Here is a 16,215-nt window from a genome sequence, read left to right as displayed (position 1 = left end):
GTCTAAAGAAAAAGCACTTAAGGAATTTTACGGCAAAGCCTAAAAATCTAGAAGTAAAAATAACTATGGCAAAAACTAAGTTTAAAACTAAATATGAGCTAAAAATACAAATATTACGCTAAAACGATTAAAAAGGAACAAAATATAAAAATATACAAAAAGTTGTAAAAAGTACAATTTTTATAAAAATATTATTTTTATATTATTTATTTATTAAAACTATTAATTTTACATATAATAAAACTAATTAAAATTTAAAATACAATTTAATTAAAAAAACTTAAACTAATTATAATAATTAAACTAATTAGGGTTTATTAATAATAATAATAATAATAAAATCCGTAATTAATGTGAAATTAGGGTTCTATCACGTGTGTCAGAGTGTCTCCGCGAGTCACGGTATTTCAAGCAGCAAACCCCGCGAGTCGCGGGGTTCCAAAATTCAACTCTGGTACAGTTTTTAATTCGACGTGTTTTTTTTTTCTGTTTTAAAATCTAAATATTTATATAATAAAAACTTATATTTAAAAACTAAAATAAAAATAGAACTATTTTATAATTTTATAAATAAAAATCGTAAAACTAGATTTATATATATTTTATTTTTATTATTTTTTTTTTGATATTGTTTTTCTAAAAATATATTTATACAAATATATATTAAAAATATAGCGTTTCGCCAAGTCCCCGGCAGCGGCGCCAAAAACTTGGTGTGGTAGCGTGGGGGTACGTGATAGTACTATATTTTACTACGAAATACGTTACAAATTACACAAGTTTTAATTATTTATTTACAAATGGGATATACCTAAACCTTGCGACAACACTATAGGCAGTGTACCTAATCGTAGAGTAGTATAGTCTTTAGTAAGTCCGGTTCGTTCCACAGGGAGCGGGCTTATTGCACACTATATTTTTAAACAACTATATTTGTACAAAATATATATAATTATATATAATAATATATAAAAGGGGGTTTACCGTTTAATGACCGGTTTGTCGATTTATATTTTAAGCGAAGCGTATAGTAAATGACGATATTTAAATAACAATATAAAATAAATAACAATAATTGAAATGACAATAAATAAAAGTACGAGGAAAAATGAAATAAAATATATTATGCTTATTTAAACTTCCGTAACCATGATGTTTGACGTTTTGATTTTAATTTATTGTCCTGGGCTAATTGTCCTTTGTCCTGGATGTATTTGAAACCTATCTGGTTTTTGTCCATAATAGTTCATCGGTCATAATTATAAACTGCTCGGCAAATTTAACCTTATACCCGAAGTCAAATATTCCAACTAACTGGGGATTCGAACTGTAACAAGGTCTTAATACTTTGCTTAATGAATACACCAGGTTATCGACTGTGTGTAAACCAAGGTTTTAATACTTTGTTAACAATTACACCAATTACCCTTGAATGTAATCCACCCCTGTTTTAATGAGTCCATTGACTATTAATCCATCCCCGTGTCCGGTCAAATGAACAATAATTCGTACTTATAAATATCCCGCCCATCGTGTCCGATTAAGCGTATGTGGTTATATATAGATACTTCAAATCATAACCTTTATATTAAATTAACGAGGTATCGTTAATTTAATATAAAGCCCATTAATAGCCCATAGTCTAATTTTCACAAGTGTCGTTCTTTTGTCCAAACCCCAATTATGGTACAAAACCCAATTACCCCGTCTTTAATATTTAGTCCAACATCATGATTACTTTGGCTCAAATAAGCATAATAATAACTTAAGTACGAGACATTAATTTAAAAAGGAGAACATAGCTTACATTGATTATTTATCGCGTAGTGTTACACGGACAGAGCTCCGACTTTAAAAACCCGTAAAAATAACTTTTACATAACTCAAACTAATCTAATATAACACTAATCTATACTATATATACATATATATATTTATTTATATTATACTAGGGAGTATTATTATTATTATATATTTTTTACTCGCAGAATTCGTGACCTTTTATAGGAGTTTTGATTTCTGACAGCTCCGCGAGTCGTGGAGTTTTTAGCCTTCAAACTCCGCGAGTCGCGGAGTTTGAAAATCCAGCTCAGGATCATTTGTCTCATAGCTTGTCGACATAATTTTTAAATATATATAATATATAAATAATTTATATAATTATTTAAATATTATATTATATTCTTGTGCATAGTTGACTTGTAATTTTTGGTCCGTTGCGTCGGGCGTTGATAGTTGACTCATGTCCCGGTTCCGGATTTTCGAACGTCCTTGCGTACAATTTAATATCTTGTACTTTGCGTTTTGTAACTTGTACTCTTGTCATTTTTAGACGTTTTTCATCAATAAATTGAACCTTTTGAATTGTATCTTGAACATTTGAGCTTTTTGGACGTTTGTGTCTTCAAATCTTCGTTTTCGCCTTTTGTCTTCGCACTTATTTATTTAAACAATTACAATGAAAATATAATACAATTACATATGAAAACCTATTATTTAGGAGGGATATTGCTATGAAATATATGTTCCTTTTTAGCCTTATCACATAACTAGAAACTCGTAGTGACCATAACGGGTACGGAAAGCAGTTTTCAGAATATCAGTTTCTTTAACGTGCAATTGGTGATAACCAGAATGGAGATCTATCTTAGAATAAATGGACAAACCTTGAAGCTGATCGAACAGATCATTAATTCTCGGAAAAGGGTAACGATTCTTAATGGTAAGCCTGTTTAATCAATACATAATCGGAACGAACCATCTTTCTTCTTAACAAACAAAACAGAAGCTCCCCAAGGGGACGAACAAGGACGAATGAGGTAAAGTTTCAGCAAACAAAGGAAGAAATATGGAGAGTAACCACATCAGTGGTATAGATGTTTAAGGCAATTCTTTCAAATGGGATAACGCGGATCACAGATTTCAAAGTAAATTTTTATTACATTTCTGAAAGGAAGACGTACGAAAGGTGTGATCTTTCAACGAGAGTGAACTTCCTCGCACAATGAGCGAGTCAATCTGGGATTCATCCTTATTCTTAAATTTATGTGCGGATGAAAAGAAACGTGAATCTTGGACCATAAAGAATAATCGACTCTAGGTGGGATGAATCTTCAAAAATGATTTCCTGTACCTCAAAGTATTGAATCATAGGACTAATGTTTACGAGGGTGTTGCGGTTAACCGTGAATATCGAGAGTAGAAACTTCTCAGATGGTCTAGTGTGATATCTATCTGTGATACCAATTATAACAATAGTTGGGGCGGAAACCCACCTAGTGTCTTTCCTGAGAACAGGGTGACCACTACACGTATCATAGAAAACTAATTTATCGGTCCGCGTTTCGGTCATGTCCAACCATAAGAGGGAAAATTCATGAGCGCAAAGACTTCCCGACAATTTATAAAACTACCATCCAAAGTGGCGTAAGAATTTTTATCTATGAACTTAATAGTAAGTTTCATCCTTAAACGGAGGATGAGTAGAACTGTGATCCAAACATACCGTAGAGTAATGCGAACATTTTAAATATAATCAATCAAAGAAGTTTTGAAAAAGCTTTAAACGTCTGATGTGACCCCATAAACGGAACGAAGTTCTTAGTAAATTTGGAAGTATGTACAATGTGTACCATTTTACATAAAACAATTTGACTTAATTAAACGACTCAATAAAGGAGTGGTTTTAAAATAATTTTCGAAGTTATAATTTAGCATGTACTACCCAAAATAGGCAAAAATAAATTTATTCATTTAATTTTATATGTACATATATGATTTTATAAATTTCATAAGTGACAGAAGATTTTATTACTTTCATTCGTCCATAAATCTCGTGAGGACCGCACAAATAACCAATGTGTAAAAAAAAATTCGATAAACAAAGTATTCGTATTTCAGAGGTTACGAATTGGAGTGAGATCGTAGAAGATTGAGTGGAGGACTTGGATCATCATGCGACATTGACCAACAAATGTTACGAGGTCATGAAAACCAATGAATTAAATATCATTTTGGCTATTATCAGGACATAAGTCCTTGGGCCAAAACTGTTCACGTGTGAAGCTGTCGCTAACAAGCGAGGTATGAAGGATAAAGCATGAGATAGGTAGTTTGGTTAAAACGAGCTTCTCGTATATCAACAAACAAGATAATAAGTATTTTCCTTACCCACGTAATACATCGGAATTTCCGAATGAGCGGTGAAAAAAATTTCTTTGACTCACTTTCTATTCCTCATGTCACGATATTGGAACTTCTTTATGAATTACCGTAATATAATCACGTTGGCCTGATGCCATTATATTTCAATAATTCATAGTTCCATTCCAATAGCACTACATGAGGTCAGGACACGCGATCAACCTCAAATTTCCACACAATTTCTCTAAAACGATTTCTTAAACAATGTGCTAAGGATAGCACAAGAGACAAAACATCCAAAGTAATAAATAGCAATAACGATGACATAGAAATGTCTTCGAAGTACCAAGAATCTCTAAAAGTCAAGAATGACGTTTTTCGGTTTAAAAACCAAATCACATAGGCACAACAGCACAAAGGCACGTAATATAACAAGAATGTTATATACCTAAACATAATAGCTGACATTGAAATGCCGAGCCTTTAGAAGTCAAGAATGACATCTCGCGTAATATAACTCAAACGTTATATACATAACCATAATAGATGACATAGAAATGTCGAGAATTTCAGAAGTTAAGAATGACATCCCTCGGTTTCACTATCCGAGGTGTTCTTATAAAGATAAACTCACACGAGTTGGAGAATACATTTAAATCGGAATGGGAGTTCCTCCCGGATTCAGAAAATATCAGAGACGTATGTATGATAACAAAATACATACCATAGAATACAAATAATCACATATAATAATATGCTATAGGTCAGGCTGTAGACTAGACTCACTAATGCACCATACTGACTCGGGGTAACGACATCAATTCAGCCTAATTCCCTACAACCAAGGCTGTGATACCAACTGAAACGACCCGTCAAAGTACACTTGACGACCATCATTATCTTGGTCCCACAGCTTGATCATAACTCTATATGAATTTGATAAATAACCTTGCATTCTTTATTTAAAAAAATGATTTCCTATAAAGGAAACCTACCAAAATGTGTAAGTTTAGAAAAACCATACATTATTACTTAACCAAAAGTTGACCAAAACAAGTCAACAACATCCACTATTAAATGTCTCAAAATAGAATGCAAGTTAATATTTAACAAAAGCTGTCATCATAAATATGCAGACTCTCTAAACACAGCGGAAACAATCAATCATGAACCTGAGAATAAGATATGCGAGTAACTGTCAACAAAAATATTGAGTGAATTATAGGTTTAATATTGCAAACAATATTTAATTTAAACCATAAAAATTTATGTTTGAAAACATAAAAACTCCTTTTTGGACCACAAAATTATATGCTAGAAAACATATAAAAACATTATTCTATTTTTCGTGAGCCACCTGGTAACCAGTTAACCATTTATTTACCCTTGCCAAACACAATAAATAATATACACCGAACAAGTGTATCTACAACAAAATACGAAGTATTAAACATTCCGATTATAAATTGCTAGCGCGACTAGCTCGAAATGGGGTTGTCAAACCCGATAGATCTATCCATAGGATTCGCGTTCACCAGTAGAAACCAGTGATTAAAATTACCAGATTAGGGAATATTTTCGTTCGACTCACAATGAATAATTTAAACCAAATTCCACGTGTGTCCAATATGTAAAATAAATTGCATTTATTCTCATCCCAAAAGATTTAAAATAGAAAAATGGGACTATAACTCACCTTAAAGCAAAAGAAGTAACCACACAAAAATGCGAACAGCAAACGAAGTAAAGTGATCAGGAATGATCACAACGCCGACCTATAAATAAAACATGTCGATATAAATAACTAACTTAGGTCAAGTTTTAGTATGATAGCTATTGTACATGTTGCAAGTAGACATAGAACAACACTCAACATGCATCGATTTGATCGGAACAGCGTACAGGCACACACTTTCTATTTTTAGAAAGTTTCTATTTTTAGCAGGTTTCCATTTTTGGAAAGTTTCTATTTTAGGAAAGTTTGTATTTTAGGAAAGTTTCTATTTTTGGAAAGTTTCCAAATTTAGAAAGTTTCCATATTTAGAAAGTTGCTATTTTTAGAAAGTTTATAAGTTAGGAAAGTTTCCTTAATTAGAAAGTCAATAAAAGTCAACTGAAAGTCAAAGTCAACCGAAAGTCAACTTAAAAGTCAACCTTGGTCAAACATAGTCAACATAAATTTTTAAAGTATAAGTTATATTAATAATATATGTTATAATGTTATATAAAGTCATATAAGTATAATTATGTCATAACATAAGTTTAATTAAATTAAAATGAATTATTAAAGTTAACATAAGTTTAAATGATATAATTAATATAGCATAAGTATTTAATTAAGTAATTAAATATTAATCATAATATAAGTATTATTAATTAATAATAAATTTTAATCATATCATAAGTATTATTAATTAATAATGAATTATTAATCATATCATAAGTTTCTAATTAAAATTATTAAATCATAAGTATTTAATAATTAAATTATAATTAAATACTAACTAAGCCTTATAATAATTAAATAATTAAATAATTAATTAATCCATATTATAAGTCTTATTATAATAATCTCGTAATATAATTTTAATACTTACCATAAGAATTTTTCATTAATAATAAAAGTATTATTAATCATAAGTTTAATTAAATGTTTAATTAAATCATAATTAATTAATAAATGATATAATAAATATATATATGATCCGGGGCGGACCTATGAAGGGTCAGTGTGGGTCGCCCGCCCCCAGTGGATTTCCAATTTTTAGTGTAAATTTTTTTAGTTTTTCGATTTTGCCCCCGGTGGAAAAAAAAATTTGCCCCAAACCCTTCATATTTTGTCCCAAAACCTCCATATTTTGCCCCAAAACCTTCGTATTTTGCCCATAAATCTCTAAATTTTGCTCAAAAAAGTCTATATTTTGCCCCAAAACCTCCATATTTTCCCAAAAAAAATCTTTACGTTTTAGAAAAAATTTTGCCCCCGGTGAAAACATTTCCTGGATCCGCCACTGTATATGATGTGTGCGAGGTATAGTACGAAATACTTTTACTTTTATTACGAAATATGATACAAATTATACAAGTTTTATTATTTATTTATAGAATGGGATATACCTAAACCTTGCTACAACACTATAGGCAGTGTACCTAATCGGAGAGTAGTGTAGTTTTTAGTAAGTCCGGTTCGTGCCACAGGGATCTAGTGATACGTACTTTTTTTTATAAACTATATTTGTATAAAATATATAAAATTATATAAGTAGTAATAATATTATATAAAAAGGGGGGTTTTATTGTTTAATGACCGGTTTGTCGATTTTATATGACGATAATTAAAATGCGTAAAATAAATAAAAATATTTAAAATGACAAATAAATAAATGACAGTAAATAAAAGTACGATGAAATATAAAATAAAACAATTATGCTTATTTAAACTTTCGTAACCATGATGTTTGACGTTTTGATTTTAATTTATTACTCTGGGTTAATTGTTCTTTGTCCTGGATTATTTGAAACCTATCTGGTTTTTGTCCATAATAGGCCATCGGTCATAAATATAAAGTGCGAGTGTCTTCGTCAAATTACTCTTATACCCGAAGTCAAATATTCCAACTAATTAAAGATTTAAACTATGAGCAGTTATCACTTCTGTCAACAATTACACCAGTTATCACTGTATGTAATTCACCCCTGTTTTGTTTAGATATGAATATTAATTTATCCACTTGATCAGTTTGAATAATCAATTACCCAACCCGAATAATTAATTAAATGATTATAATAGATTTCGTATGAATGTCACTAAATAGGACAACCATAATCATTATTAATTATTAAGTTAATTAATTTGAAGATAGGTTCGACAGACTCCAATGAGTTGTCACTCAATTTAGACAATACCTCCCATCTATTAATAGTCCATAGTCAAATGCCCACAAGTGTCGGTCTTTTGTTCAAACATTAATTATGGTACAAAATCCAATAACCCCGTCTTTAATATTTAGTCTAACATCACGATTACTTCGGCTCAAATAAGCATAATAATAACTTGGTTACGATACATTAATTTAAAAAGGAAGAACATAGCTTACAGTGATTATTTATCGTGTAGCGTTACACGGACAGAGTTCCGACTTTAAACCCCGTAAAAGATTTCTTACAATAACCCAAATTATTATTAATATTAAATTAAACTTTAATATTATAAATATATATATATATATATATATATATATATATATATATATATATATATATATATATATATATATATCGTATATAGATAGAGAGATTGAGTGAAAAAGGAATGCAGAATTCGAGCAGAATGCGTGAGCTTTTATAGGCCCACTTTGAACTGTACAGCTCCGCGAGTGCGGTACTTTTGTGCCTTACAGCTCCGAGAGTGCGAAGCTTCGGATTCCAGCTCACCAAATTGAGTTAAACGTGGGCTGCTGAATATTATAATATATAATATAATAATATATAATTTCATATAATTATATATATATAATATATATATTATATTATATTCTTGTGCATAGTTGACTTGTAATTTTAGCTCCGTTGAGTTGTACGTTGATGCTCGATTTATGTCTCAGTTCCGAATTTTCGAACGCCTTTTCTACGCTTAGATATCTTGTACTTTTAGTTTCGCGGCTTGTACTCTTGTCATTTTTAGGTGTTTCTCATCAATAAATTGAACCACTTAGATTATACTTTGTACTTTTTAGCTTTTTGTTCATTTGCGTCCTCAAATCGTCGATTCTGTCTTTTGTCTTCGCACTTATTTATTTAAACGATTATTACATAAAAATAGAACAATTGCAACTAAAAGCTTTACATATTGGAAGGATATTGCGCCTAAATATATGTTCATTTGGAGCACTATCAAATATCCCCACACTTAAACGTTGCTTGTCCTCAAGCAATACATAACTTGAAATTAAATCACACTTCACTCGAATCACACTTTTTTTTTATTCTCACACTTTATACATCAGTGATTTTGATACGGCGGTATAAACAATGATAGTAACAATGTGGTTTACAGTCCCACATGACTATAAAAATTTAGATCCTTTAAGAAAATTGGATCTTTATGAAAACATTTGATCTTTTGAAAATTAAATCTAGCTTTTACCCTAGATAAGTTTTCTGAAATAACCCTTCACCGGTGTTTGCAAATTATTTTTGTGGGTTGTGTGGGTTTCAGATTTTAAAATTTTAGCTCAAAACTTGCGGTTTTGTGTCACCCACTTGCTAACCTTGTATTAGGAAAGCAACACGTCCAGTATACTTGCTCCGTATATTACCTTTCGGTAAACTACATTCTGGTTATAAAGGAAAGCGATGAACAAGCAACTATTAAGGCAATGTCTAATGACATGCAGATGATTATGGTCAAAAACGTGTCGGATGCAATTACTATCCTTTGTAGGAGAAATAGTAAAGATCACCCTATATTTTTTCGATCTGGCACAAGGTCCTGTCTTCAACCATGCTATGCAACCACCGTTCTTTCAGTTGACACCCGATTTGGTTCAGGTGAACTAATGAATTCCGATGAATTCTCAGGATTTACGTTCAATGGTAATGAACGCATTGAAAATAGGTTTTTAGAAAATAAATCGGTTTTAATTTGATCATAATATTTTCTCGTTCAAGCTCGAGTTTAGATATTATTGAATTCCATGAGTATGAATTCTCAATTTTTAAGGTCAATCTCAAGGATTGAGTAATATCAGTCTTAAAAGCTGATTTTTAATCTTTAAGGAGATTATTCTTTCTGGGGGTCTGATTCATTAGTCTTATCAAGCTAATTTGCACGGCGCCCTCCCCATTTTACGAGACAGATCCTCTCATGGATAGGATAAGTCTGACCACTTGGCGACCCTGTTTGATGCTGAGGTCCGTGGATTTCCAGCTGATTTTAGAGATGACTTTTCTAGATTTTTCGTCAACCTACAGCTGGTCTGGACGACAGCTTCCTGACCTAAATCAAGAAGCGCGTGTCTTTTTCGAAAGACTTTACTTCCTTTTAATGATGGAATTGATTCATCATGTAGATCCATCTTTCTTTCAAATATATTACAGTAAATCAGGTAAAACTGATTAGTTTAGTCCAAAGCAAAAGTACCTGCAATAATCTTGTACAAATATGTGATATATGTTTTGAAGAACTTGGTAAATTCTTCCCACACTTAGCTTTTATTTATTTTTTCTTTGCCTTTTTATTCTCCTTTATTCCATTTTAAATTAATTCAAGCGTTTTGGGTTGTTTCTCCATTTATGTTCTCTCCGAGGTAACAATAATTTCGGTATTATAACCTAGTTTTATCGTTCATAAATATGTATAAACATGATTTTGAATTCATTTAGTTGAAAATTTTTCAAATTTTCACAAAATTTGGAAATTAAACTAAGTGTAAACCCGAGAGAATTTAAAACCCTTCCCCACACTTGAGATCTTGCAATGCCCTCATTTGCATGAAATTAGACTATAATTATAAATTCATGAGGATGATTAGTGTAGAAAAGTGATTAAAAATACCGAGTTTGCAAACATATTATTTTATATCACATTTGATATTTTGCATCTTGTCGTCAAAATTAGTAGCTTTTGCTGAACTTTAATGCCAGTCTTTGAAAGTGCGTTGTTTTACCCTGTTTTACATAGGAAAAACTACAAACATATATATACATATATTATTATTAAAAAATTTTTGGCATACTTTAGATCAATAAAATTAAAATAATGATAATAAAATTTTTCGCCCCGCCCTCGGGTAAAGCAATTTCGGTTCCATGACCTAGTCTTTAACTTACGACGAATTTTAGAAATCATTTTTTTTAAACTTAGTGAAATAAAGCAAATTTTTGTTTTTAAATTCACACAAAACATAAATTTAAAAAGCGTACTAATTTCATACAAAACCTACAAAACAAAAAATTTCAGAATGGGGGATGAAAACTAGTTCTTTAGTGTCTGCTAATGGAAAAGACCAATCGGATTCCATTCTCGGAACTACATGAGAACAGAACAAATAACTCTAGACAGTATTTTTTTTAGAACATTTGAATCTCCCCACACTTAGTTAGTTGTGGTGTCGAAATTGTGATTAACTTCATCCTCAATTTCTTTTGGACCATAATCAATGCATATCTGTGACTTTTGCTTTAAGCCATTGGTCAGATTCCTGTGTAATATCCACAAATTTAACTAGTTTCGCCTTTTCTTTAGGCGATAGATTGGATACTAACCGGTTACATAACTTAAAGTTCCCCTTGGTTCTAGCATCGCGAATCCGTTTAATAAGTTTCTTCATTGAACTATTAATAACAGGGTCATTTGTTATCAAATCATCATTAGGTGTTACTTCATTTTCCCCACACTTAGGCGCTTTATTATTGTTAAGCACTACCGTTGGAGTTGGTAAAACAACATGGTTCTTACCAAACGTTTTTGTTGGTTCAATGGTTTTGGTTGGTGGAGATTTAGCCTTTCTACTCACAAAGGTGATCGACTTTTCACCATTACTAAGTGTCATTCTACCCTTTCTTACATCAAATATGCCTCGGTGGACGCTAAGAATGGTCAACCTAAAATTAGAGGAACGTTTGAGTCCTCTTCTATGTCAATGACAATAAATTCGACTAGAAAGGTTAAATTACCTACTTGAACGGGTAGGTTGTCATCAATTCCAACTGGGTGCTTAATGGTTTGATCAAAGAGTCGAACACTCATCTCTGTTGGACTTAACTCACCTACTCCTAATCTCTTATATAATGAAAGAGGCATAACACTCACACTTGCACCTAAATCTGCTAGTGCATCATACATGACATAATCACTAAGTAGACAAGGAACAATAAATTCACCCGGATCACCCAACCTGGGTAGAGGTTTTGGTGGAACTGTCTTCACCGGGTTTATTTTTACGGTTTTTGTTTCTTGCACTTTCTTATTCTTCTTCTTCTTTCCAATGGTATCAGAAACTTTATTACCTATTACTTGCTCATACTCAACTCCTTTTCTTGAAAACGGGATGGGTGGTCTGTATGGTGCCACCACTGGCTTTACATACTCGGGTGGTGGTGGTGGCGTAACTTCTTCATTGTTACTCACATTTAAAACCTTCCCATCTTCTGATGCTGGTTTTTCAGAATTTGTTGATACCATATTAACATTCTCATTCCAAGGATTTACTTCAGTATTACTCGGTAGCTTTCCTTGTTCCCTCTCACTCATCATGCTTGCAAGAGTACCTACGTGTTTTTCTAGATTCAAAATGGAAGCTTGTTGAGTTCTAAATGACTGATCAAACCTCTCATTCGTTTGGGTTTGAGTTGCAATAAATTGTGTTTGAGATTCAACTAGCTTTTGTACCGTTTCTTCCAGATTTGACTTTTTATCTTCGGTTTGTTGTGGTGGTTTATACAAGTTAGGTCTTTGTTAATTAAGAGTGTTGTTTTGAGTTGGTTTGTTATTCAGACCTTGTTGGTTGTACGAGTTATTGTTGGGTCCATTTGGATTGTAAAGAATGTTTTGATTTCGATTAAAGTTTGGCCTTGGTGGTTGATAATTATTTTGATAATTATTTCCCGGCCTTTGGTTCATGTAGGAAACATTCTCTCGTTGTTCCATATCTTTAGTCATCTTTTCCATTCGTCTTTCGAAAGCATCTATTTTTGCAGAAACAGAATCAAAGTCATGGCTACAATCGGCTCTAGCCGCTTTAGATGAACGAAAGATATCTTTTTCTTGATGCCACTCATGCGAGTGGGAAGCTGTGTTATCAATAATCTTGTGAGCTTTGGTTGCAGTTTTCTTCATAATGGAACCACCAGCTGCTGTGTCGATGTCTTTTCGTGTAGTAACATCGCAACCTTGGTAGAATATTTGTACTATTTGATAATTGTCTAAACCGTGCTGAGGACATCCTCTCAACAACTTTTCGAATCTTGTCCACGCCTCATATAAAGTTTCATTTAGATTTTGTGTGAACGTAACAATTTCTTCTTGAAGTCTCACGGCTTTAGATGCCGGAAAGAATCTTTTAAGAAATTTCTCAACTAAGACAGCCCATGTGTCAATCGCCCCTTCAGGTAACGATTCTAACCAATCTTTGGCTTCTCCCTTTAAAGTCCAGGGAAATAACATGAGATAGATCTGTTCATCTTCAACTTCTCTGATTTTGAATAGAGTACAGATCCTATTAAAAGTACGAAGATGTTCGTTTGGATCTTCCTTCGGCGTATCACTAAATTGGCATTGATTAGTTACCATGTGTAGGATTTGTCCTTTGATTTCATAATATGGCGCATTAATGTCTGGTTGAGTAATTGCGTGACCTTTGCCAGTGCGTGTAGCTCTCATTCGATCTTCCATACTTAGAGGTTCCTGATTTTCCATGATTGAATTTGTTGAATACGAATCACCAGAGGATTCTGATTTAATGGTTTCTTTCTCGACAATCTTTGGATGAGTGATTTGTGGTTCAGGAGGAATGATTAGTGGTTCAGGATCTCTGAATTGTCCTTGAATATCCTCCGAGTTCTCAATTGTGAGGTCGGTTCAAAAATGGATTATCGGATATTTGAATTGGAGTACTTGGTCGACTAGATGATGATTCTAAAGAAAAATCAACGGCAACGATATTGGCTAGATGTCTTGATCGGGTTACGGGTGGTGAACGTGTGAAAGGTGGTGAACGTGTGAAAGGTGGTGAACGTTTTGCTCGGTGCATTCACTGAATATCCTATTAGTTATAAAGATAAAAATTATTAAAGTTATCAATTTAATAGACTTTTCTGCTTTTGCCCACGTTTCGAATAGCCAAAAGATGCAGCAGGGAGCCAGGATCCTTTAAGTTAAAAAATCCACAACTCAGCCACTAACAAATCCAACTATTACTACGAAGCAGAAAATTTGGATGTCTATCAATTTAATCGCTTAAAATAATTTTTCGTCGAAATTTAAAGAAAATAAAGAAAATTCTATGTCCTAAAAAACTATAGCGTAGAAATGAGAAAGAAAAATAAGCGCGTCGAAAAACGTCGAAAAATAAAAATAAGAAAGAAAAACGTCGAAACTTAAAAGTCTAAAAACTAAATCTAAAAAGTTGCGACTAAAGGTATTAAACCTTAAAAGGAATTCTATATCCAAAATGGCAATAACTTAAAAGGCAATAAAATAAATAAACGGCGTCGCAAAATTCTAAAGCGTCTAAATCTTAATCTAAAGAAAAAACACTTAAGGGATTTTACGGTAAAGCCTAAAAATCTAGAAATATAAAATAACTACGGCAAATACTAAGTTAAAACTAATTACGAACGATAAAAATACAAATTACAAATTAAACGAATAAAAATACAAAAGTTAAAAATAAAACTAAAGTTATAAAAATACAATTTTTATAAAAAAATATTATTTTTATAAAAATATTATTCTATATATTTAATAATAATTATTATACTTAATAATATTAATTAAATTAAACTTTATACTAATTTGCGCAATCACCCTAGGAATCCCATTGTCTAGACGGCCACCAATCACTGTCACACTGTAGCAGTTTTTTTTTATAACTCTGAAACCCTAAACTCAAATGAGACTGCACATCATTCTAGAGTCTCCATCGCCATCGGCCATCGTCTCCATTGCCATCGGCCATCGTCTCCATCACTGTGACGCCCCGTACTAAATCATCATGTACGGACCATCATCAACAGGATCATTACAAGGTTAAGTACTATATGCGTTTTCAAAACAGAGTTTGCATTCATTAAAAAAAGTGACGTCATAACATACGTCAATTGTTTTACAAATCAAAAGCATGCTTCGCTAAGTAGAAGCAATAAGTAAGTGTACGTGACCCCAATGGTCGTTACATAACATAGTTTCAAAAGTAAATAAGTTTGAATGCAAGATAAGTAGTCATGCGATAACAACTCTAAGCAGCGGGTTCTACAGCACGACTAGTATGATAACGGAAGCGACCTCAAGCACCTGAGAAATACATGCTTAAAAACGTCAACACAAAGGTTGGTGAGCTATAGTTTAAGTATAACAGTATGTAAGGTAGGCCACGAGATTTCAGTGCTACAAAGAGCGTTTCAAAACAGTATGATAAAGTATATGTTAACCGTGGGCACTTGGTAACTAACTTAACGTTTAAAATACCCCCTGAAAGTACACTTGGCGAGTGCGTATGTTTACGAAGTATTAAACACTCGTTGACTGCTAGCGCGACTAGCCCGAGTGGGGATGTCAAACCCTATGGATCCATATCTAAGATTCGCGTTCACGGTTCAAAAACCAATGATTAAACGTTACCGAGCTAAAGGGAATGTTTCTGCCGTTATATAACCCACACATATATAAAGTTTAAGTACTCGTGCCTAGTATGTAAAACATAAAATCCGCATGCATTCTCAGTTCCCAAAATAAGTTAAAGTAAAAAGGGAATGCTATAACTCACAATGATAGTAGTAGCGGTAAAGTAGTAGTCGGGAAATGGTGTGCAAGTAACGGTCCAAATGTCCTCAACCTAAGTCAAATAGCACTAAGTCAATAAGTCGTCTCAAAAGGTTTACAAGTATGTAATTAAGGTCATAAGGGTCATCATCAATCATCATTAAACAAAAGGTAACAAGTAAGGTTCGTTTATGAAAGTCGTTTAAAACAAAGGCTGACTTAGATCAGTCACCACAGCCTCTACACAAACCGAACAGAGGTGAGACCAGTGGCTATGGCTCCGTATATGAGTCGTTTAAGTATGGTTAAATTTACAGAAGCTAACTCATCTTCGTTTGACCGTGGCAACGGTATATGTGCGAGTAGGTCTGAAATTTTCTGCACAACGTTAAAGGACATAGTGACGAACGGAGGGCCATAAATCCTAAACCGTAACTCGGATGAAGACGAGTCCTAAATGAAAAATTATCTACTCGAAAAGTTCTATCCAAAAATCAAGGTTAGGTCAGCCCAGACCCACGGGTCTGTTCCAGAAATAGCTGAACAAAAACTTTTGGACAGAAACAGTGGGTTTTAGGTGAGTTCCGGTG

General features: G+C 32.6%; 1 non-coding gene across 1 annotated transcript; it reads left to right on the top strand.

The window, feature by feature from the left end:
• The first annotated feature begins 13,070 nt into the window (after positions 1-13,070).
• On the top strand, positions 13,071-13,177 carry LOC139856672 (small nucleolar RNA R71). The gene has a single exon (XR_011762138.1). It is a non-coding gene; the product is annotated as a small nucleolar RNA R71 (small nucleolar RNA).
• Positions 13,178-16,215: the final 3,038 nt, after the last annotated feature.

The sequence above is a fragment of the Rutidosis leptorrhynchoides genome, chromosome 6, assembly GCF_046630445.1.
Source record: "Rutidosis leptorrhynchoides isolate AG116_Rl617_1_P2 chromosome 6, CSIRO_AGI_Rlap_v1, whole genome shotgun sequence".
Lineage (NCBI taxonomy): Eukaryota > Viridiplantae > Streptophyta > Magnoliopsida > Asterales > Asteraceae > Rutidosis > Rutidosis leptorrhynchoides.
This window is presented reverse-complemented; position numbering and strand designations above follow the sequence as displayed.